Source organism: Pinus tabuliformis, chromosome 6 (assembly GCF_031772625.1).
Source record: "Pinus tabuliformis cultivar Carrire ecotype Pingquan chromosome 6, CPIR1, whole genome shotgun sequence".
NCBI classification, from domain to species: domain Eukaryota; kingdom Viridiplantae; phylum Streptophyta; class Pinopsida; order Pinales; family Pinaceae; genus Pinus; species Pinus tabuliformis.
Genome location: NC_142292.1, coordinates 1,033,046,283 through 1,033,071,827, shown reverse-complemented (window position 1 = coordinate 1,033,071,827; position 25,545 = coordinate 1,033,046,283).

Below are 25,545 nucleotides of genomic sequence, written 5' to 3'. Positions count from 1 at the left end.
GATCTGGGTACACACATCACCACCTGTCATCTATGGTGTGTTTCTAACTCCATGGTCGATGATAGTATCTGGCTATGTCTCTTTCTTCACACCCTTACTGGCAATGCAGCCAAGTGGTACATTGAGTTACCACGCATGTCAGTCAATACCTTCGGCGCTCTAGCCATGGAATTCTTAAAGCACTTCTAGCTACCCATCCTCTATGAAACTAGGATGGAACTCCTCACTTCATTATGTCAGGATACCGCCACCCATATCTCTAATCATATACATGAATGGAGACATAGGTGATGGTTAGTCAAAGCTCCCCTCCCAGACTATCTATTAGCGAATTGGTTTTGCAAGTCTCTACTCCCCCAAATTGCTAAGGATGTCACCTTAGGTGGTGCGGTCATAGAAGAACAATCCATTCATCGTGCCCAACACTTAGATCTGATATATTCACAGTCTGGAACTCTATATGACGTAATTCCCAATACCCCTAGAAACTCCAATGCTCCCGCTACTTAGCAACCAGGAGCACACGCCGATGGGATTATCAGCGCAGCCTCTGGGGCTGCTGTAAAAAACCTCAGTGGTCACATTTCCCAGATGTTAGTTGACCCCTCTACGAAATTGAATGCTCTTCCTAACACCATAATAAACTCTATGCAATCTACACAAAAACACGGTGGTAAGAACAAGAAGAATAAGAAAAAGACCGCTCCTTCTAAAGAGCAGTCAACAAAGCAGTAAAACCAAAAGTACAAGGTTATTGCACTGTCTGATGATGGAAAGGATAAACCCCTCAGATTCCCTTGCAAAATCTGTGTCGAAGACCACATGACCTATTGTTTTCCACGTCTTCAGGAATGCATAGATTTCATTACTAAAAAGGACACTGACAAGACCCCTGTTGTCCTAAATAATCCTTTCCCCTCTCAACAACAACAACACCTTATTGAAAACCAACCCCAACCCCCGCAAGGGGGCAATGGCGGTTCACAACATCCTTCAGCTAGTGAAGGACCATCTACTGCTTACACCTTTAAACGGTAGATCTACAAACCAGAGCCAAATCTTATGCAGCTCTAGTCGCTCATGCAGAGGAACCCTCCTCAAGTCAAAATCCACATCACCTAACGATCTTCACATAGAAAGTCCAGTTTTTGACCTTGTGATTCGCCCCCTAAAGGGGCACTTCATCGCACAATGCACAATACATTTGCACGTGCTGCCCAAAACTACAGTATTGTAGAAGACTTGGCGCAAGTGTCATCGGCTATGTCGGTGCTCGAAGTATTACAAATTTGTTCAACAAAAAGGAAAGCTCTACTTTCAGCTATTGGTGGTATCAACCCTTAGGATTCCATGCTTGCAATTTTTGACATTGAAAAATGTTAACCTCTCCTTTCTCACCAGCTTGCATTTCAGGTGCAATTCTTTTCGAAAGGAAAAGAAATACATAGAACTGTCATTGACGAAGGTGCTTCAACTTGCGTAATGTCGGCTTCATGTTGCCTTGCTTTGGGTTCTCCAACCCTATCCCCACTGTTGAATTCCATGAAAGCTTTCAACGGTCATAGTTTCATCCCAAAAGGTTACCTAGCTAGCTACCCCATCACCTTGTATGGGAAAATGGTAACAATGGATGTCGAAGTCATAGACAGAAAGCTCAACTATAATCTCTTTTTCTGTCGCAATTGGAATTATGCCATGACTGCCATTGTGTCTACTGTGTTTCACATCATCCTATTTCCATTGGATGGAAATATAGTCATAGCGGACCAGTTGTACTTTTTTCACCCCTAATTATTCCCCATTACCCAGCGGCTCTGTACCCTCAGTTGGTGGTACACCTAACTCTTACATAAGTATCAGTACCATTCTACTGAAGGGCTCTTCCCTGATGGGTTGTTTCCCTCTTTTGCCACCAGTGGTTCCACAAATGGTGAATATGGTTTCATCCATTCCTCACGAACCAACCAATCCTACTTGGCCCTTTAGACATTGACACGTAGAACAAATGTCACTGTCACTAGCTAAATTGACCTACCTGGCCATTCAATCTGCATCTGAGTCTCTGGTCACTTTGGTCACGGCCAATGGTATCACTTCTCCTTCCATAACTACTCCTTCTTTCGATCTCCTCAATCAGGTGCTACCTACGAATGAAGCTATTAAATAGATCATGAGTTTAGAAGAGCAACCTTGGGAGGACTCACACCATCGTGTTTCGATATCTGATTCAGACATGATGCATCTTCAAATCCTATCACCGGACACACCTGAAATCATTTCCTCACCATATATGACTATCTAAACTTTGGAATCGGAAGGAAAAATGGGAAATATTTCAAAGACATTTCTCATCAATATTTCTGTCACGACAAGCATCATAGAAAACATCCAGGTCGGAGCAGATTGCAATCCTAAGGAAATTGCAAGCTTCACATGCCTTTTTAAGGAATTTTGAATGTATTTGCTTGGTCTTACGAGGAAATGTCTGGCATAGATCTTTCTATTATCGAGCATGAGATCAAGATATATGACAATGCTAAACCTCTCTGCCAAAGGCTTTGACCAGTCAACCCCCGTAAAATGGCAGCCATCAAGATTGAGGTGGAAAAGTTGTTACGTGTTGGTTTCATCTACCCCGTTCCCTTAACATAATGGGTTTCCAATTTGGTTCTTGTCGATAAGAAATAAGGAACCATCCACGTATGTGTCGACTATCAAGACTTGAACACCGTGTGTCTGAAGGATAATTATGTGACACCATTCATCGACCAAATCATCGATGACGACGCCAATTGTGAATCATTCTCATTCATGAATGGATTCTCAGGTTACAACTAGATTGCTATAAAACAAAAAGTCCAGCACAAAATCACCTTCATTTGCCCACAAGGAATATTTTCCTATCGAAAAATCCCATTTGGTTTAAAGAATGCTGGAGAAACATTTCAAAGGGCCATGGACTACACATTTTACAATATTATACATCTCATTCAGGCTTACTTGGATGACCTTCCAGCCCATTCCAAGAAGCAAGTGCATCACCTAGATCATCTAAGAGCTATCTTTCTTAGGTGTCGGTTTTATAACATACGTCTAAATCTGCATAAATGTGTTTTCTTTGTCGAGTCTGGATGCTTACTTGGATTCATTGTCTCCAAGTATGAGATTAGGTTTGATCCCAATAAGGTAAAGGAAATTACTCAATTGCCCGAACCACAATCCATTCTGCAGCTCCAACATTTGCAAGGGAAAGAAAACTTTTTACGACGGTTCATCGTAAAATATGTTGAGTTGATGAAAGGCTTTATGCACCTACTTAAGAAGGGAGTACCGTATCTGTGGGATGATCAAGCTCAACGATCATTTAATACCTTGAAAAAGGAACTTATATCAGCCCCACTCCTTAGTGATCCCAATTATGGGTGTGAATTTCTTCTATACCTGGCAACCTTGTCATCCTCTCTAGGAATTTTCTTGGTTCAAACTCATAATGACTAGAGTGAACATGTGATATATTATCTATAGAAAGGCCTCACTGGGCCTGAACTCAGATATTCACATGTAGAAAATTCATCCTTGGTAGTTGTCTTTACTTTCAACTACTTCTGACATTACATACTGCTGCGATAGACTACTGTCATCACGTTTGAGAATCCCATGAGACACATTTTGTCTCGTCAAGTAATTGGAGGGAAATATTCAAAATGGATCGTGATCCTCCAACAATTTGATTTGGTTTTCATTGCTACCAAGGCAAAAAATTCCTTAGTCTTCACCGAACTTTTGTCAGATCTTCCCATTGTCGATCCTAACAAGATAACTGAACGCGATAGCCCACAATCCTCTTCCAGATGAAGTTGTCTATCTTATCGACACTACTGACCCTTGGTATGGTGACATTCTTGTCTACCTCCAAGTGCAGCGGTTCCGCCTTGAGCTATCATTAGGTGACTGTCATTACATCTGCCACCAAGCACAACACTATTTAGTGCTTAACAATATGTTATATTACTGTGGTGTGGATACAATTCTTCGACATTGCCTTACTCATGAAGAGGTGGAACACATTTTAAATGACTGCCATGCTGGGGCATGTCGCGGTCATCTTTCTGGCATATCTACTGCTCAGAAAATTTTGTGCGCAGTCTACTACTGCCGACCTTGTTCAAAGATTGTATCAAGGCTATCCGATAATGCCATCCTTGTCAAGTATTTACAAATAAAATGTGCACTCCTCCAACCCTATTGAACTTGGTTATCTTTGTTGGCCCCTTTGAAAAATTGGGGATAGACTTCATAACTTGCAACCCCATTTCCTCTGCTAGACACAACTATATTATTGTAGTTGTTGACTATTTCATGAAATGGGTTGAAGCCCTTCCCACCTTCTGGAATGATGGAGAAACCACAGTAGTATTCCTATTTAATTAGGTCATATTTCACTTTGGTGTGCCCCACATGATCGTTGCAGACCATGGGTCTCATTTTCAGAATCACATGATGTCTGACTTAACATCACTGCTAGGTTTTCACCAAGATTAATCATCCTCCTACTACCCCCAAGCTAATGGTCAAGTAGAGGTCGTCAATGGCATCTTAAAAACCATGATTCATAGGTTAGTATGGAATAATAAAACCTGCTGGCATCAAATGTTATATCATGTTCCATGGGCATACCGAACTTTAGTTAAAACTGCTACAGCCTTCACACCTTTTCAACTGGCTTATGGCCGAGAAGGAGTTTTACCAATCGAGTGTCAGATTCCGTCCTTACAAATCGTTGTTGAAATCTTGCCTGGCACTATTGCCAAAGAAGAGCACCTGCTATACCTCAATCAATTGGATGAAACCCATCGAGATGTCGAATTGGCACTCGAAGCCCACAAACGTCGGGTCAAAGGCCAGTACGAAAAAAAGGTTAAGCCTCATTCTTACCAAGAGGGAGATCTTCTTTTACTCTACGATAAAAAACATGACCTCTTGGGAGTAGGAACACTTCAGCCCTTATGGCTCGGTCCATATGTCGTCAAGAAAGCCCTCTCAGAAGGGGCATATGAACTTCAGGACTAGGAAGGAGTCCCGCTCGCTGAGCCCCAAAATGGGCTCTATCTGAAAATGTATTATGCCTAGTACTACACTAGGCATGTTCTTTGTAATTTTATGTATTTATAAGTTTTTCTTCTTTTTTAATGTGACTAGATTTTTTGGTATTTATTGAAGTATTTGTCTCACACATATTTCTTGTAATGTAGATGCCTTCATTACCCTTAGCATACGTAGGATACGTGGATGGTGCCACTCGTCACTCACGACACATTACATCGGCTGCTTGGGTCATTTTCACACCTGAGTCGAAAATGTTTTGTTCCAGGGAAGTCTTTCTTGGTACTGCAACCAACAATATTGCTGAGTACATATCTGTAATTTCACTTCTCATTGAAGCGTCATCAAGGGACATCTCCAATCTGGTGGTCAGTTTCGACTCTCATCTTGTTGTTATGAAATTGACAAGTCATTATCATGTTTGTAATCCAATCTTGTTACGTCATTATTTAAGTGTACGACTCTTGGAACGTCAATTTGAGGTTATCACATATGAAAACATTCCTAGAGAATTTAATACAGTTGTTGATTCATTGGCAAACCATGAGTTAGATTGGCATTTGTCTCATTCACTATGGATACATGTATTAAAGGAAATATTTACACACATAAAATTTACAAAAAACACTTAAAAAACATTTACATCATAAAATACCAAAATATTTGTAGATATATATATATATATATATATATATTATATATATATATCGTATCCAGTATTTTACATTAAAACATTCCAAAACTTGAGTGTTTTAAGTACAAAATGGTTACTAAGCCTAGATATAAACACCCGCTGGTTATACCAAAGCGCCTGCTTATAGAGCCTACTTCTCATGAAATTATAACACTGTTAGATAATTATATATTACAGAGCAATGGAACACATAAAATATTGCAGAAATATAAACACAGAAAATGAATAAAACAAGAGAGACACAGATATACATGGTTCATCCAGTTTGGGCTACATCCATGGAGAAACAGCCAGTCCTTCCTTTTATATTATCCAACAAACTGAAGAGATACAACCTACAGCAGATCTACTGCAATTCCCTCTTCACTCTCAATATCCTCTCTCTTCCTCACTCAGAATACAAATATACATAGACACAATAAAATTCCCTCATATAGAGTGAGGGGTTGCCTTGTAGGCCAAAAAACCCTAAATTAAACATAACTTCTACCGTCAAATCTTTGTCTAATGAACGGCCTAGATTGACTATGAAATTACAACATTTTAGAAGGCAATTTTACATCTATTCTTAGCTTTGGGACCCCCCCCGCAGTGAATATTTTACAGGAGGCATTGTTGCCCCATTATGAACTGGGTTCCAATGTAGTGATACCTTTGAATATAGAAGATAATCAGGCTTCACACCCAACAAATATTGCTCTAGCTATCCTCAAAAGAGGAACCGAAAACCGCTCAAGCACACCGATTGTGTGCCACTGCATATGATCAGGGATCTCCCTCATAGGAAGGGAGGTCACACCCATGATCAATCCCTCCAGGTTCCTTAGAACCTCACGAAGACTCTTAGCATCACCCCCCCATCAGGTAGTTAGCCTCCCTGCCTCACTTGGTGAGGTTCGGCTGCAGGTCGTATCGGTACCACATCTGTGTCAAACAAAAAGCTTCATGTCAGTACTCGTTCACCCATAAAATCAACAAAAATATAACATAAATATTCAAAAGCTTAAAAATACTTTAAGAACTCTCAAACTCATTCTTATCTTGAGGCCCCCAGTTGGTTCTAGGAGGAAAAATCAAGTCAGGGTCATCGATGAAGTCCATGCCCTCATAAGCATAGTCGTCAATCATCACAATCTGGCCACTAAGCCATTCGAAGAAATCTTCTTCAAAAAAGTGTCAGATAGGTCCTCCTCCCGTGCAAGGATCAAGTGATGCCGATCACCCCTATCTAGGCTCCCTCAGATCAAGGGGACCTAAAATCATACATGGGTGCATAACAGATACCCTCTCAAGTATGAATGAGACAATGAGAGTGCCATACCCAAAACTCTGTTGGGTTTGAATCTTGCATGCAGTCAATTCTGTCTTCAACTGATGAAGCATTGCCTCACACGAGTTGAACATATGAGGCTAGACACAGTTAAATACAAGAAATAGTTGGGCCTTTGTTGCAACGTGGGGACTCTTTGACCCCGCCAAACGCACAATCAACCATAAAATGGCCCTCATAGACCTAGACCTAATGCTCACTATAGGGACTCTGTTGCTGATGAGTCCACTCTAAAGGATACAGTAAGCTTGAACTAGCTCTAGGGTGGATCAAGGATCAGGCCTACCCCCGGTTAGGTTTGCTCATGCTCCTCTGCATGACAAACCAGTCAAAAAGTATATATCATCTCGATCAATGGCCAACTCATGATCTCCAATCCTGAACACCTGCTCATGTTCATCCCAGCACTGAATAATCCAGCTCAAAAGGTCCTCCTGACCTTTCATCAAGTCCAACTTAGCATACTTCATCAACCCACAGTGGCACAATGCAAGTATGGAAGTAGGATCATTTCACGTCAACAATTCTTGTTTGTCATGGGCTTGTTCTCTCCATAGACTAGTCATAATGGCTCAAAACTTGCACAAATCAACCCAAAATCAGTGCAAACGAGGAAAAAATGCTTATTAAATCACTCCCTAGGGTTTTATTGTGTGACCTCATGCACTAACACCCCCCTAAAGAGATACAGGGAGGATTAACACCCTCCAGCAGGTCATAAAGGGCGTTTAACACCCGCTACAGACCTGCTAGGCAACATTAGGAGCAGTTAAAGGACTAGGGCTCCCTAGTTCTTAAAAAAATAACCCAAAAAGCTGATAAAAAAGGTTGAATAATGCAATATTAAGGTTTTGGCACCTACCTAAGACTGACGGCATGTCGAATGGTCACCTGGATCTCCCGCAATCGTCCATGGAAAATCTGCTCCTCTTTAGCTCCAAAACACTCTCATAGCTCTCAAATGATGCAAATGGTGAAACTGGAGGTTCAAGAACTCCCTTATAGTCACTTTGGACACATGAATTATATTAATTGAAGTCATTGATGTAGAAGTAGTCCATTTCCACTTATAATTATCATACACCATGACCCCAGATCGACAAACATTTCTCATGTTTTGATGAAAAAAATTTTAGGATTGAATGAAAGAAATGACCATGTGAAATTCTCTATGAGTGATTTCTTTTATGGGATTTTTTCTCACTCTAAAACTAAAAAATCCCCTAGTTTTCATCGTCAGACTCGTTAAACACTTACGACGACGGTCTGAGCAACTCTTGTTCCCTCTTTTTCTAGCTCATTAAACTGAAAAAGATCGATTGAGCATTCTTTTTTTGGACTTATTTCTCGCTCATAAAACTGAAAAAAACCCCAGTTCCTTCTTCAGGCTCATTAAAAACTGATGAAGAGGCTCCAAGAATTCTTTTTAGGAACTTTTCTCGCTCATTAAATCGAAAAAACCTCGAGTTTTTATCATTGGGCTTGTTAAACATTTACGATGACGATATGAGTGATTTCTTTTTTGGGACTATTTCTTGCTCTTAAATCAAAAAATCCCCAAGTTTTTTCCCTTCTCTTAACTCATTAAATATATGAATAAGGAATGAGAAGTTCTTTTACCTCTTTTTCCTCACTCACTAAACCGAAAAAGCTACCTTGATTTTTCTTCATTTGACTCGTTAAAATTCGATGAAGGTATTGAGTTTGTCGTCATGTGACTCATTAAAATTTCACAATGAAAATCGAGCTTACTCTGTCTCCTCGTACTCGTAACAAAATGAGGTAAAAATCTATTGAGCATAGGTTTCTCTTTATCCAGACTCAGTATATTAACTCGCAGAAAAGGAACTGTTCCGGGTATACTATTAAACTTTTGTTGCACCCGGTTAAAAACTATGACAAAGGGACCACCCTGGAGTCGTTCTTTACAATATTTTCAGACTCTCTAAATATGAAAATACCACTGAGCTGTCTTGTCTGGACTCATTAAATTACACAAACGAGGTATAGAGTCACTCTTTTTACAATCGTTTTTAGACTCTTAAAACATGAAAAGATCGATGAGTTTGCCTGTCTAGACTCATTAAACTAATCAGATAGGGCATAGAGTCGCTCTTTTTATAGTCCTTTCGAGACTCTTAAAACATGAAAAGATCGATGATTTTACCCATCTGGACTCACTAAACTAATTAGATGGGGAAATTGGATAATACAACTACGTTATGTTCAGTACTTTGAAAGAGTTTTTGGGCAGCAGTTTCTCCCTTGAACATGGCACTCCCTCAAATAAACCTTTCCTGTGATGGCCTCTCAATATGAATCTTACCATCTGTTACAGGGAAAACTAGTGTCAATTCGAACTACTAGTCCCACTAAGATGGGTAGCTATCTTAGAAACAAACAATGAAAGCTTTTCAAGAGTTCCTTTAAGTGTGATAGATGGAAGATAAGAAAACAGGACCAACCTGGATCTTCCACTTTGATCCTAGCTTGATTTCTCCTTTCCTTGATAGAATTTGGCACTCCTCTCCTACTTGTCCTGCTTCAAAGAGTACTTGTAGAGTCAAAGTAACAGCAAACTATCAAAACATCTCTATCTAAAACATCATAAACAATGTGGAATCAGAAACACATTGACCATACAATTGCATTCATAAACAATAAGATTCACAAACACAAGATCATATGGAGGAAAAATCAAAGAAATTTATTAATAGTAATGTAAGAAAGGATTACAACCCAGCTGTTTGATCCAGCATCATCCTCCCAATTGTAGAAGCCCTCTTCACTTCATGAACAATAAAATCACCCAACAATGCAATGTCTCTTCTCACCAAAAAACCAACAACACTTCCTTACAAAGTACAAAATTCCCGCCTCCAGATCTCTCAAATGAGGGATCCATTTTTATATGTCTTGCAAGGGTGTGGGTCAACTCTGGGTTTTTGATTAGTGTCATTTCACTAATAGTTCTTGGTTCCTCTTGGAGATTTCATGTTCTCTTACTCATCCCTGGGTGAATTCAGAGAGGCAAGTGTCACAGGAGAAGTTTCTGGAAGATTCCATGATCATCCACCTTGCAAAATATCTCTGCCATTTGTGTATTCTCACTCATCACACCCCACAGAAGGCCATTTGAGTATGCATCACACCTGTCCAGTTAGGCAGTCAATATGCATCGCACCTTTCCCATGGAGTAGTCTGTATGGTCCATTTTTGGCCAGTTCTGAGTAGTTTTTTAGGTGAAACTTCTGGGAAATGATGTAATCAGTTGACCATGATCCTTTAGGGTGTGAAACAACACTTTTAGGGATTTAAGGAGCCCTTAGTTTATGGACATATGAGTTTGGGGTTGCAGTGCCCACATATGTCTATAACAGCTGCCCCCTAAAGCATGAGGTCGTAAATCTTCTGATGTCGGGTGAAATGATTTATTCATGAGGATCCGAGGTATTCAAATTGGAAGGTGACCTGTATAAGATACAATACAATACATCATCATCATATTATTTTAATTATCTAGCTGAGGCAGGCATTCCCATGCTCAGCTCTATAAATTCATTTTCATGTACACAGGACAAACAATCATCTGTTGTTGTAGACTGGTGATTCTTCGCATGAAGAGTCATCTTCCCTGGCTTAGATGACTATCTATGCAACTTCTGTGTACAATCAATGTCTTTATTTTCCTGAATATCTCGCAGCCCAGATGGATGAAACTAGATCCGGGGTCTTCAAAACTCATCCAATCTTCGCTCGATGTACAAGTCGATCCATGTGAAAAGATGTTCTAAAGTCGAACATGGAAAGACATCGCCTGATTACCAGCCAATAATCTGAGCTGTTAACAGACACGAGAGAAGTAACCGATAATGATGATGATCCTCAAGGTACTATAATACAATTCACGTGGTGTGAATATATGATTCAAAGTCGAACACCATGCAAAGTCTTTTGATCGAAGGTCATTGACGTAAACCTGTCGCCGGAAGTGAGAAACTTGCCATTGAGGCATGCAAGCTTCAAAGTACTGAAAGGGTTGTTTCTAAGTCAACTTCTTGGATAATGAGTTGATGTCGACAAGACGTGACCTATTATAGGAGGGCCTTGATGTATCTCACATCTACGACGTGAAATGGAGAAAATGATTTTTGTGGAGGTGAAAATGATCTGATGATATGAGGTTCAAGAATGGTGGTCATGAAAAATGAAACGTGGATGTAATGCAGTGGATGAGGCATTTGCTGGATGGTAAATTCTCTGAATGACTTCTCCTGAACATATTGGCGATAGTGATATGGACTGGTAGCATTAACCCCATGGATGGAATGGCGGACCAATGGTGATGGTGAACAGAAAAAACCCAACCCAACTCAATCACGGTGATGGAGTGAAAGTGTCATGTTCAAGAGCAACTTGCTACCAATAGAGTTCTTCAAGTTTTCTTCCCATTTTTCCCTAGTCATTGTTGACTAGTACCTCTTTATTTTTGACAAGCTTGAGGAGGATAACATATGCTTGGTCTATAATTTTCCCTTCGGGAAAACCTGTCGCTTTGTGTTTAGCGAGCCTAGCATCAGTGAGACTCGTTCTTGTCTAGGTGGACAAGTTTGTCGCTATTGTTTTAACAAGTTTAACGAAAAAGATAACTCGGTCCTTTTCTTGTTTAGAGAGTCTGAAAATGGACAAAAAGGAGACTCCAACAGTCTTTTTTGTAGCATAATCCCTTAAGTATGAAAAAGTGTAAAATAATACGAAAGGGATGACTTTTCAATAGTTTTAACGAGTCGACAAAGACAAGCGCTCGATCTTTTTGTTTAATGATCCCTCAAGTCCAAAAGATTAAAATATATGAGAGGGATGGTGTTCCCCTTACTTTAACGAGCTGTGAAGGCAAATAGCTCGACAATCTTTTTATATTTAACGAGTTTAAAAGGAGTTTAAAAGAGGCTCATTTTTTAGGAACGAGTGATATTTCTAGGTAGCTGCTGGTTCCAGGTAAGTTTGGAACTTCTCAAAACATGGCAGTGTGAAGAGGGTGGCAATCAGAACCACTCATCACAGATGTTCCTCAAAAGGGTAAACAATCAAGTGGAAGCATATGGTCGGCCAAATGAAATGGAGGTGATGGAAGGAACACAACCAAAGTTCAAAAGGGCAGATAGCAAAGTGATCACAAAAGGTTATTTACCAAAGGCGGGTTTATTTTTTAATGAGCTTGAACCTTACGGGATTACTTCTCTTGATATTGGTCAATGATGTTCAGTTTACCAATTAACACTTTAGACTCTTTCTTTGGTCGTTCAACCTGCTCAATTGCTACATCAAATTGATTAGAAATACACATATATATATGCTTGAAAAATGAATTAAAAACTAACATTTTACTTGAACTACGTGAATAGTAACATAAAAGTATTTTTACCTCTCATTTTTACCATTTCATTTCAAATTTGGGATTTGGAGCTCTGGAGTGGTTTTTCTGCCTCGAACTTCATCAGCTGATTTTGGGAGATCCGATGGACTATTCTTCGCATCGTCAAGACCAGGTAGGAGCTAACCCTGAGCTCTTCATTTTCATTCCATATTTTTCTGATTTTGAGCAAGTTTTCCCCATTTTCTAAGCCCCTGGGGTTTGAAGAAATCATTTTCTCATCATCACACCTGCCCTATATTGAAAGGTGCGATGCATACTGAGTTGTTCATTGGCCATTCAATATGCATCCCACCTAGTCCAAAAGCAGGGTGCATTGGGCGCAGAAGGGAAACTTTGCACAGAAATTTCTCATGAATTTTTTGCCTATTTTTACTCAAATTTTGATCCTAATTCATCTTTCATCTATGACTCAGATATTTTTTGGATCAAGATGGTTTTCACGTGGCATGAACATGAGCATGAAGAAGACGACATGATTTCCTTGCATGATCAGGGTACTGTTACTACATTGCGAAACTATGGTTTGCTCAAATTCTTCCGTATATCTAGCATGAGGCAACAAATCAGTTTGTTGCAGTGTTTTCTCGATGCATGGGATCCGATCAACTAGGTGTTCCAGATTAGAGGTAAATCCATCCCACTGATAGTCAAGGACATCTACATTTTGACAGGGTTATCGAGGCGCAATGCCCGTCTTTCACTGTCGGGATCCGCCAGTGGGGGCAAATCAGTGAGAGATTATATCCGTCAACTTTGTAGAGATGGATCTTAGCCTAGTAGAGATGGCAAGATCAATATCCAGGATGTCACTGATCGGCCTCTAAGGACCATTTTATTCACCTTTGATAGATTGGTCGGTAGCGCAGCTCTTCATTTGGCGAACAGATCTTATGTGCAGTATGCTTCAAAATGCCTGGAACCAAAGGTGTTCAATTGGTGTCAGGCAATACTTCTGGTATTAAAAGAACACCTCTCTAAGGTAAAGAATCAAAGATCCAATAACTTCAGGTACGGTTCCATTTTGACTGCTTTTGCCTTAGATAGGATCCCACTAATGCAGCCACAACATATTTCACTAGGATTTCCAGCACCGGGGGAACCCAGGATGCAAAGATGGGTTGATCTCATGACCATACATGCTGGTCAACCACATATTACTTTCTCTGATGCCTTCTTTGAGTGGTTCGACCGTCAAGAGATGGTCTTCTCAGAGCATCCATATGTTGGGATGGACTTCCGAGGTGACCCGGATTTGGCGTTGCCGGCTGGTGAGCAGTGGGGTGTGATAGGTAAAGATTTTGACCATATCTTTGTTTATCAGTTTTATAATATTTTTGTGATTTATCAAGACTAATTGAACTCATGTACTTGTGCAGATGTTGGGCCAGTGTGACCAGTGGCATGCCCAAGGGTGGCAGCTGGCGTTCCAGCAGGAGAGGCTATAGGGAGGGCTATCCTTCATGATTTGGACATAGCAGAGACCCTAGCAGTATTACAGGATCAAATCGACGGTCTTACCCTTGGTATTCAAGATGTGAGGACCGACGAGTTACCTCTCAGGCTATAGCGCCATACTACTGGCATTCCGAGTCGATGGACTAGGCTCCTGCATATGATTGCAGAGATGGTGACATGTTATCACCAGCATCACTAGCATAGGATGTTTTCCTGCATTTAATTTTGAGTTTCTTGGTCACATGACCGATTTTGCCTTGTACAAAAAACAATATGTGAAACTATAAACAGTTATATATTTTTTATTTTCAAAGTTTATTTTGGTTAAGTTATGTGATGCAAATGCAAATGTTGACGTAAATGCTTTTCTTTACAAATGTTGCAAATTTCTGTCTAACACATAATTCACTAATGAATCAGTTAAAGTGTTTAAGTTTTTGGAAATATGTTGATATCGAATGGAATCAAACTGCCTTTCCAAAATCTTGACCCCTAGGAACATACGATATATTGCTGGGTTCTAAACTGTATAGACGCCAGTAAGTTCTAGAATGACGAGTTGTGAATCTAGCCTGACAACAAGTCGGCGTATGCCATGCAAAATGGCATCAGAGAGAATTTCAATCAATGCGTTGTATTCAGCGATGTTGTTCATTGATTGACCAATACATATCCCCATGAAACTCACTAACTCGCTGCTTGGATCAAAGATGGCCCACGCTGCGAAAGATAGGTTCCGTGTTCTACGACTAGCTCTGTCAGCGTACCCAACGACTGTTTCCAAAAATTCTAACATCTGCAATAAAAGAAAAGTGGATTACTTAACCAAAATGACAACTCTTGACGAAAACAAAAAATGAAACAAAAGAATATAAAAAGATTACTACACAAGCATAGTATCGCTTAAAATACAACCCGTTTTGGGGTTGTGACAGTGGAATTCCATCATAGTCTACCAGCTCATAGGCTCCTTTTGCTAATACTCGTTTAACAATGTAGGGGCCCATCCATAATGATTGGAACTTACCTGCTCCCAATTTATCAGAGTCCTAATCATAGAGTAAGATTAGGTCACCTTCTAAGAAGACACGAGGCTTAACATTTTTGTCAAATTGTGCTTTGACATGTTTCTTATGTGCTTTGTTAGCCAGCGCGGTGTCATGATGGGTTTCATCCAAGTGGATTAGTTCCAAGAAATGAGCCTCTTCCTCTGAAGTTTCAGGGAGTAGATCGATTGCGAGCTTTAGAGATGAAATCTCACACTGAATTGGTAAGACAGATTCCAGGCCATACACTGAATAAAAAGGTGTAAATCTGGTTGCACTTCTCATCGAGGTTCTATATGCCCATAGAGCTGAGTACAGGATTAAATTCCAATCCCGTTTGTGGGCTCCAATCATTTTCTACAGCATGCGTTTGAGGACTTTTTTTATTGCTTCAACTTGTCCATTAGCCTGCGGATAATATGGAGTAGAACTATCGTGGGACAGTCCTAATTTGGCAGTCAATTCAACCATCATGTGATTGCGAAAATGTGATCCATGATCTGTGACTATAGCCTGTGGAACACCGAACCTAGAGACTACATGATTGAAAAAGAAAAGAGCAGCCGTTTCGCCGTTGTTGTTTAATGTAGGCATCACCTTGGCCCATTTTATAAAATAGTCAACAACGACTATGATATACCCATGCCCCCCCGACCGTGGTGGGGTTACATGTCATGAAATCTATGCCCCATTTGGCGAATGGCCCAACAACAACTACTGGATGCAGTGGTGCGGGTCGTAATCTAGTTTTACGATAAAAAATTTGACAAGCATGGCAACTTCTTACTGCTATTATGCAATATTTGAAGATAGTAGACCAGAAGTAGCCAACTCGCAAAATTTTCTGTGCAGTAGCATAGCGAGATAGATGCCCCCCACATGCACCTGAATGACAGTCATTCAGGATTTTTTTGGCCTCCTCATGCGTGAGGCACCTTCGCAGAACCATATCGACACCACGACAGTAAAGTGTATCACCTACGATCATTTAGTCTTTTGTCTGGTATCAAGTACGTCATTGTTCTGAGCGAGAGGTGTTAGGCCTAAAGGTTTGGGTTTGGAGATAGATTAGTATATCTCCATACCACAAGTCGCTTGATGATATCAGAAACAATGTTTCATCCATGATTGATTCTTTAGATGTTAAATTGTTGGATGACGATGGGAGGTCACAAAGTAACTCCGTGAAAACCAGAGATTTCTTTGATTTGGATTTGTTTAATTCCAGATCAAACTCTTGCAAAATGGCTATCCATTTTGAATACTTTCCCCCTAGCAATTGACGTGATAGGATGTAGGTCATAGGGTTGCAATCTGACAAGATGGTAGTTTTGTGAAAGAGTATATAGTGTCGAAATATCTGTACTGCTTGAACAACTGCCAAAGCTAGATTTTCAACGTAGGAGTACTTACTTTCCATATCATTTAAGTTGCGGCTTAAATAATAGATAGGATGTTCTATTCCATTTTCTTCTTGTACTAAAACCATTGCGATGGTTGTATCTGTGGCAGCGAGATACAGGCTAAATTCTTTTTGGTAATCAGGAGCATACATTAATGATGCTTTTACTAAGGAACTTTTCAAAGCATCAAAGGAAGATTGCAACTTGATCCCAGTTGAAGGGTACTTCTTTTTTCAAAAGATGTGTATAACCTGTAGCAAGTTCGGCATAATTTAGAATGAACTACCTTAGAAAGTTTGCTTTCCCTTGGAGTTTCTAAATCTAAAGCAAATTTGAAGGTGGATGCATGTCGATGATTGCCTGAACCTTACATGGGTCTAGTCGAATTCCATCCTTAGAAACTACGAAACCAAGTAACTGACCAGAAACAACACAAAACACACATTTGTGTGGATTGAGTCGAATCTTGTAATGTCAGCAACATATAAATATAGCTCTCAGATGCTATGGATGATCAGTCCGCTTTCGCGAATGAGCCAGTAAATCGTCGAGATACGGTTGAATGATGTGTTTGATGTCATGGAAGGCGTAGTTCATAGCCCTCTGAAATGTTGCCCCTACATTCTTCAAACCGAAAGGTAGTTTACGGTATGGGAATGTGTGCCATGGACATATAAATGTAGTCTTCGACTGGTCCTGTGGGTGGATGTTGATTTGGTTGTATCCGGAAAATCCATCCATAAATGAAAAGACTTCTCATCCGACCCATTCATCAAATATCTGGTCGATGAAGGGTGTAGGGTAGTTGTCCTTTGGACAATCTTGATTTACATCCCTATAATCGATGCACACTCTAATCGTTCCTTGCTTTTTCATTACAGGAACAATATTTGATACCCAATTAGTCAGAGGAACAGGGTAAATGAAACCAACATGTAAAAGTTTTTCAACTTCTGCCTTAATGGCAGTGGCTTTCTTTAGGTGAACCGGTTGAAGCCATTGTCATACTGGTTTGACATCAGGATACATCTTGATTTCATGCTCAATGATGCTCGAGTCAATGCTTGGCATTTCTTCATATGACCAAGCAAAGAAATCTTTGAATTCGTGGAAGAGAGCGTAGTATATTTCCAGTTCTAAAGGAGAACAGGGTTTTCCAACATGTATATTCTCTACATCATCTAGTTTGGTCGAGATATTAATGGTAATAGTTTCTTCAATATTGGACAGATTTCACTCTGAATCCACCATATTTACAGTATTCGATAGAAAATCAAAAACTGAAGGATGATTAAGGTCCTTAGAATAATCCTCGTTGTTATCTTGAGGTTGGGAACACTGGTGGTGATCATCCCATGGTGTTTCTCCTATCATCATTCACTGAATGATTCCTTCATCTGTAGAATGTACATGCGACCAAGGATCAGAAGAGGTACCATACTCTAGAGACCTATCTATCCAAACGCTTGCTGAGCGTTGATTTTGGTTTTCCGCCCATGCCCAAAATATTGATTGCTACAACAATTCTATAGGGATTAGAGGCAATACTTGGTGATGATCCATGCAAACAAAATGTTTGGAAATCTTCTTAATCTTTGATGATGTAGAAGATATCATGTGACAGGTTTCCACTATGGCCACTTCTGCCAGATTACTCAGAGGCAGAAGGGAAAAAGTACCCATTAAGGAAGGGTCTTTTAGGAGACGTACTCTGAAATTTTGAAGCGATTGAGAGCTTCCATGGATCAATGGAATGCTTCTGGTAACTTGAAAACTGTTGGAGAGGAATGTTAGTTGGTAAATGATTGTGATTCCTCCTTGAAAGGGGAATGCAATCTTTCTAAAATATGTTGACACAATAGTAGCCATAGCATAAATCCAGGGCCTGTCCAATAGGATGTTGTAGTCAAGGTTTCCATCAATGACCTCGATTTCAATTTCTACTGTCTTGCCTCCCAGTTCTATTTGCAAGTTACTTAATATCCCATATGGCGTGTATGTTCTTCCATAAAATGCTTTCAATGTTGTTGATGATCGTGACAAGGGTGGAGAGCCTAAAGTTTTCAAGCAACTCATTGACATAATATAGGTAGATGCTCCCTCATCAATTATTGTTCGGTGAATAGTTTTGGTGAGGGCTTTTACCTATATGAGGAAAGCGAGCTGTGTTGGTAACTGAGGTTCATATCCTTTATGATCAAAGGTCACTATATTGGAATCCGCTAGATCAATCCCACCTATTGCTGATAACAAAGCCTATTTTTGGGATGGGCAATTCTGTAGTACTTTAAGTGTCGACATGGCGGATGGCGATTGGGCTAGATCCTCCACTATGCTATAATTCTGTGCTGCTTGAGCACGAGGATTAAATGTCAATTTATGTACTACTCCCTTAGGCGGTTTTATTGTTATTTCAGGAATGATTGGTGGAACAACTTTTGATGAAGTTGTTGTCGAACTGCTGGGTTGATCTGTAGCCTTGCCATTTGACGATTGTGGATTTCCATAATATTTATTCCTTGTAGATATCAAAGCATCATTTTGCTATTTTGAGATGGATAGCATAAGCATTTGGGATGGGGAAGCAAAATCACTAGCAACCAGGTTAGTTTCTAGATTTGGAAATGGATCAGTCAATACTGCTGAGGTATTTGAAGTCCTTTTGAAAAACTTCTTGACTTCAGCTTGATGTGGACAATATTTTGTGTAATGTTCCTCATCGCATATAAACATGGCCAATTAGGTTTCTTGTTTCTAGTAGGGTTTCCAGAAGGTTTTTTAGGAGTCGAATCCTCCTATTTCTTCTTTTTGTTTGTCCCCTTCTTCTTTCCTCCTAGTTGCTTAGCATTTTTGCCTCTGTCAATTGAAACGACATTGACCTCCGAGGCGAGAGGTTCTTCTTCTGCTTTTTGACTAGAAACCATATGTGCTTTCTTAGATGTAGCCTTTGCAGTTTTTGTGCTTGTCATACCTATCACACCATCATCAGCATGAGAGTCTTTGTTTGATTTAGGAGGGGGAGGAACAGAAAATTCTAGTCTAGGAGTGTCAGGAATTTTGTCGTAGAGCGTGCCATACTAAGTATAGAACAAGTATAAATATTGTGCATGAGTAATGACTTGCTCTTCGGTGACAACTCCTCCCTTAGCCACATCCTCTGTAATGGAGGGTAACAATGACTTTATAAACCATTCAGCTAAAATCTGATCAGGAACGTATGTCTTTACCATTCTTCGACGACACTGCCACTCATGAATATGATCAAATATGTGAGTGACTGTTGTCTTTTTAAAGTTGCTAAGAAGTTTTGTCCTTGTTTCATACCTTATGGGTAATTGAAAATGGGTTAAAATGGTAGTGGCAAGGGTGCTAAAGTTATCGAATGAAGCTCTAGGCAATTCTATATACCATTTAGCTTCCAGACCTATTAACGTTCGTTGAAAAAGGTAAAGTCTAATCGAATCATCATTCAGGGTGTTGGATGAACGCCACAAATGGAATGTCATCAAATGATTCGATGGATCTTCACCTGGATTTCCATTGAACTTAGGAATATCAGAGGGAAGTTTATGAGGAATCATAGGCCACCAAGGGACATAAGAAATTGGATCATTCGTCAGCCGGTTTAGACCTGGAAATTCTAGAGTTGTTACAAAGGGCAACTGTTGATTCAGGTTAGGTGAAGCATACCTAGGATAAGATGGAATCACCTGAGTAGTAGGTATTTGCATCCCAGAATAATGTATTTGATGCTGGTAACTTTGATAAGGTGATGGGCGTAACCATTATAGTATGGTTGTTGATAACCGCTTTGTAAATTTGGTTGCCCTTTACCTTAAAAGACTTGTTGTTGTTGGCATTATGATTCAGGTTTGGTGCTATGACACAGGTGTTGTACTTGATGGCAACTCAATCAAGTGGGAAATCTCTATTCATGCTCTCAAAATCATAGAAAAATAGATACCCGTAGGTGAGCCTAAGAAAAGCTGGGGACCCGTAGGTGCCCCAAAGAAGAAGTGCGGGCATACCCACAGGTTCTCTGAACAAAAGGTGCGGGCGTCAAATTCACTCATTTCAATGCAGAGAAGCACGCACATGTGGGAATTTTTATGATTGGTCCATGGTATTTACTCTGACGTGTCAGAAGAAAAAGAAGAATCAAACTTTGTCAAAAACCTTGAACGGGGTGCTGGACGATTCCGAGGTAAGTTACCTTTCAAATTCTTTGCTTGTGGAAGAGTCGGTCACTATGCTGCCAAATGTCATCATAAGGATAAGATTGACAAGAGGAAGGAACCTGTTAGATGGAACAAGAAACAAAATGCAAATAAGAAAAGCTATTACACTCATGAAGATAGTGATGGACTTTCAAATAATGATGAAGATGAATGAGGTAATAATTATAAAATTTTAATGGCTTTTGAAAATGATGATTACATGGATGCTATAGATGAAGAAGGTCTTTATGAAGAGATTTCTAAACTCAAAATCTGTTTAGAAGAGAAAAATGTGATTATTGATTCTCTGCAATGTCAATTGGCTGAAAGGGAAAAACATCATGAAAAATTGGAATGTGAAATTGTTGGTCTTAGAAAAGAGATTGAGAAAACAAAAGCTCTTAATCTTAAATTTGTTAAAGGATCTAAAACTTTGGATGAGATTATCAATGTGCAGTGTTCTCCACTAGTCAAGATAGGTCTGGGATATAATGGAAAAGCATCTCAAGCATCCACCTCCAAAAGCTATCTTGATACAGCAAGAAGGAGCGAGCAAAGGCCTAATAGAAATCATCAGGGACAGTTTACCTCAAGAAAGAACAAAGACTATCAAGAAAATCAGGGGCAATCTACCTTAAGGACAAAAAAAAGCCACAACTAGCCACATGTAAAAGCTTCCCAATTTGCCTCAAGAATGGATGTCAGTAGAAACTACAATCGGTTGGTTGATAGATTTGATAATCGCAGGAGTTTCTTCAATGGCCAATGTTTCTCTTGCCATAACTTTGGTCACAAAGCAGCTCAATGTGTTGCCTATAAGACAATCATGACTAGAGGAGCTCAAAATAAAGAAGTATGAATGGAATCACGAAAAGGACCTATAACAACTTTTCCGCCCTTGAAAGTGAAATTGAATGTTCTATTTGTAATAAATTCGGTCCAGAAGATTCTGAATGCAGGAGCAGGTTTCGGAAGACAACTCAGAAGGAACAAACCTCAAATGCCAGAACATGGAGAATGAAGGAACTGCAACGAGAAAGATGTGGGATAGCTTTATATCCAGAAGGACAGGAAAATCAATGGTACATCGACAGTGGATGTTCGAAGCATATGACAGGTGATAAAGAAAAACTTCAATCATATAGTGCTTTAGAAAAGGGAAAGAAAGTTTCTTTTGGAAATGATACCCCTGTAGTCATAAAAGGAAAAGGCACTGTTCAGTTGAAAGAAAAAGTCAAAGCTGGAAATGTTTTGTATGTTGATGGCTTGAAGCATAATCTACTGAGTGTCAGTCAGATGTGCGATCAAGGAACTGAGGTAATATTTCGATCAAATGGATGTAGTGTTCATGATCTTGATACAGGAAAAGCAGTGATCAAAGGAATAAGAACTCCAAATAATTTATACATATTTGAAGAAGGACAACAACAATGCTATTTGAGCAAAAATGATGAACACTGGTTATGGCACCGGAGGTTGGGGCATCTAAGCTTTTCACAGATAAGGAAAGCATGCAAGTACCAGGCAGTTCGTGGTCTTCCAGACATCAGAATTCCAGACAACACAATATGAAAATCATGTCAGTTTGGTAAGAAAATCAGAACTAACTTCCCTGAGAAGGAAGGATCAGCTATCAGGCCACTTGAACTTGTCCATACTGATGTATGTGGCCCATCTATGAAAAAGTCACCTCGAGGAGAAGAATATTCATATTATTCATTGATGACTTTTCCAAGATGTGTTGGATAGGACTTATGAAGCACAAATATGAAGCCTTTGAAAAGTTCAAATCATTCAAAGCCTTGGTGGAGAACGAATCAAAACACAAAATCAAATTCCTCAGGTCTGATAGGGGTGGAGAGTTTACCTCGAATGAATTTTTCGACTTCTGTGAAGAACATGGAATAAGAAGGGAATTCTCTACAGTTAGGACTCCTCAGCAAAATGGAGTAGTGGAAAGGATGAACAGAACGGTTCAACAAATGGCTCGTGCTGTGCTTGATGAGTCTGGAACTCCCGCAACCTTCTGGGTTGAAGCTGCATTTGCTGTGGTTGTTATTCTCAACAAAACAGATGTCTGGGTGAACATCACTCAAACTCCTCATGAGCTCTGGTATGGTGAGACTCCATCGGTAAAACATTTCAAAATTTTTGGAAGCAAATGCTATATTAAGAATAATGATGAACATCTTGGCAAATTTGAACCTAGAGCAGATGAAGGCATTCTCCTTGGTTATTCTCCCCACAGCAAAGCATACAAGTGTTACAATAAAAGACTTGGAAGAATTGTTGACAGCATTGATGTAGTGGTTGATGAAGAAGGAAACATTCCTAGGCAAGTAAATTATGAAAATATCGAAGAGGATGAAGACCATCCTTCAAATCAGACTGATGATGAAAAAGAACCTCAAGAGGCACCAGGGGAATAGATAAGGATATAAGACAAGACTCCATCCAGGTACGTTCAAAAGAATCATCCAGAATCTCAAATTTTGGGGCAGAAAGAGGCAGGTATACAAACAAGAAGAACAATTGTAAAAGCCTCAAGCTATTTGGCATTGCTCTCCTCCACTGAACCACAAAATGTAAAAGAGGCATGCAAAGATGAATGCTAGGTCAAGGAAATGGATGAAGAACTTGAGCAGATCGAAAAGAATAACACTTGGGAGTTGGTTCTTAGACCAAAAGATAAGAATGTTATAGGGACAAAATGGATCTTTAAAAACAAGTTGAATGAAAATGGGGAAGTGATTAGAAACAAGGCTAGACTTTTTTGTAAAGGGTATGCTCAACAAGAAGGAATATACTTTGAAGAAACTTTTGCTCTCGTTGCTAGACTTGAGGCCATCCGAATGTTCCTTGCTCTCTCAAGCTTTCATAAGTTCAAAGTATTTCAAATGGACGTGAAATCAGCCTTTCTGAATGGAGACTTAGAAGAAGAAGTGTACATTGAGCAACCAGATGGTTTCATTTTTGGGAATGATCCAAATCTTGTATGCAGACTAAAAAAGGCTCTTTATGGTCTTAAATAGGCTGCAAGGGCTTGGTACCACCATTTGGACAAATATCTTCATCAACAAGGTTTTTCAAAAGGATCAGCAGATAGCAATCTTTATATAAAAATTGAAAATGACAAATTGCTAATACTTGTTGTGTATGTAGATGATATTATCTTTGGCAGCAATGAAAAAGCTATGAGTCAAAGCTTTGCCTTGGTGATGCAGAAAGAATTCGAAATGTCTTTGCTTGGAGAACTGACATATTTTCTTGGATTGCAAATCCAACAAAATGAAGGCGGTATCTTTTTGTCTCAAACCAAGTACCTCAAGCAGATTTTGAAAAAGTATGGCATGGAAGATTCAAAACCAGTATGTACACCTATGGTTACAGGATGCAGCCTCAGTGCAAATGATGAATCTGCAGTAGTGCATCAACCAACCTATAGATCCATGATTGAAAGTCTGCTTTATTTGACAGGTACCCAACCAGATATCATGCACGCAGTGGGAATAGTTGGAAGATTTTAGGCAAATCCAAAGGAAACTCATCTTTAGGTAGTTAAGAGAATCTTCAAGTACCTTCAAGGAACTCAAAACTATGGTTTATGGTATCCTAGAGATACAAATCTCACACTTCATGCTTATACAGATGCAGATTGGGCCGGAGCATGGATGATAGGAAAAGCACTAGTGGGGGTGCATTCTCCATGGGTTCCAGATTAGTATCTTGGTTCAACAAGAAACAGAGTTCAATTGCTTTATCTACAGCTGAAGCAGAGTATGTGGCTGCTGCATCTTGTTGCACACAACTTCTTTGGCTGATGCAAACCTTGTAGGACTTTCAAATCACTTGTACTCCACCTATCTCCATCCTATGTGATAATACAAGTGCTATCATCATTTCAAAGAACCCAGTCATGCATTCAAAGACCAAGCACATACCTATCAAATATCATTTTCTTCCGGAACAAGTGCTTGAACAAAAGGTCAAGTTGGAGTATGTTCCTTCTAAGGAACAAGCTGCTGATATACTCACCAAACCACTGCCCAGGGAGACCTTTGAATACCTCAGGCAAAAGCTGGGGGTAGTTGATGCATCATCTTGTTGTTGAATCTTATATGTTTCAGAGATTGTTGGTTGTACGTGAGTTTCATATGAGGTATACGCGTACATTCGCTAGTTTATGGATTGGTCAAAGACCATCTGGCACAGGTTCAGGGGGAGCATATATTCTTCTAATCATACATTGTTGGCATTATTGTAGAAGATCTTGGAGGAGAAATTTTAGAAGGAGAACATGGATGCTGATCTGAATATTGTTTTGTCTCTATGTCTTATATCTCTTTTGACAAGGTCATTTATGGTGTATGGTGGATTATGGTTCTTCTTGAAGAAAATTTCTTTTACAGATCTGGCCTACAGTCAGGGGGAGCATGACCAGTACAACAGAGTAGAATTTTCAGCATGTTCTCACGGGGAGCATAACCCTTTGCCCTTGATGACAAAGGGGGAGAATGACTTTGAGGATCTTGGGGTTGCCATCAAGTCCAAAGGGGGATATTGTTGGCATTATTATTCAGGTTTGGCACTATGACACAGGTGTTGTACTTGATGGCAACTCAATCAAGTGGAAAATATTTGTTCAGGCTCTCAAAATCATAGAAAAAGAGATACCCGCAGGTGAGCCTAAGAAAAGCTGCGAACCCACAGGTGCCTCGAAGAAGAAGTGCGGGCATACCCGCAGGTTCTCCAAACAAAAGGTGCGGGCGTCAAATTCACTCATTTCAATGCAGAGAAGTGCACGCACGTGGGAATTTTTATGATTGGTCCATGGTATTTAGTCCGACGTTCATGATCCTA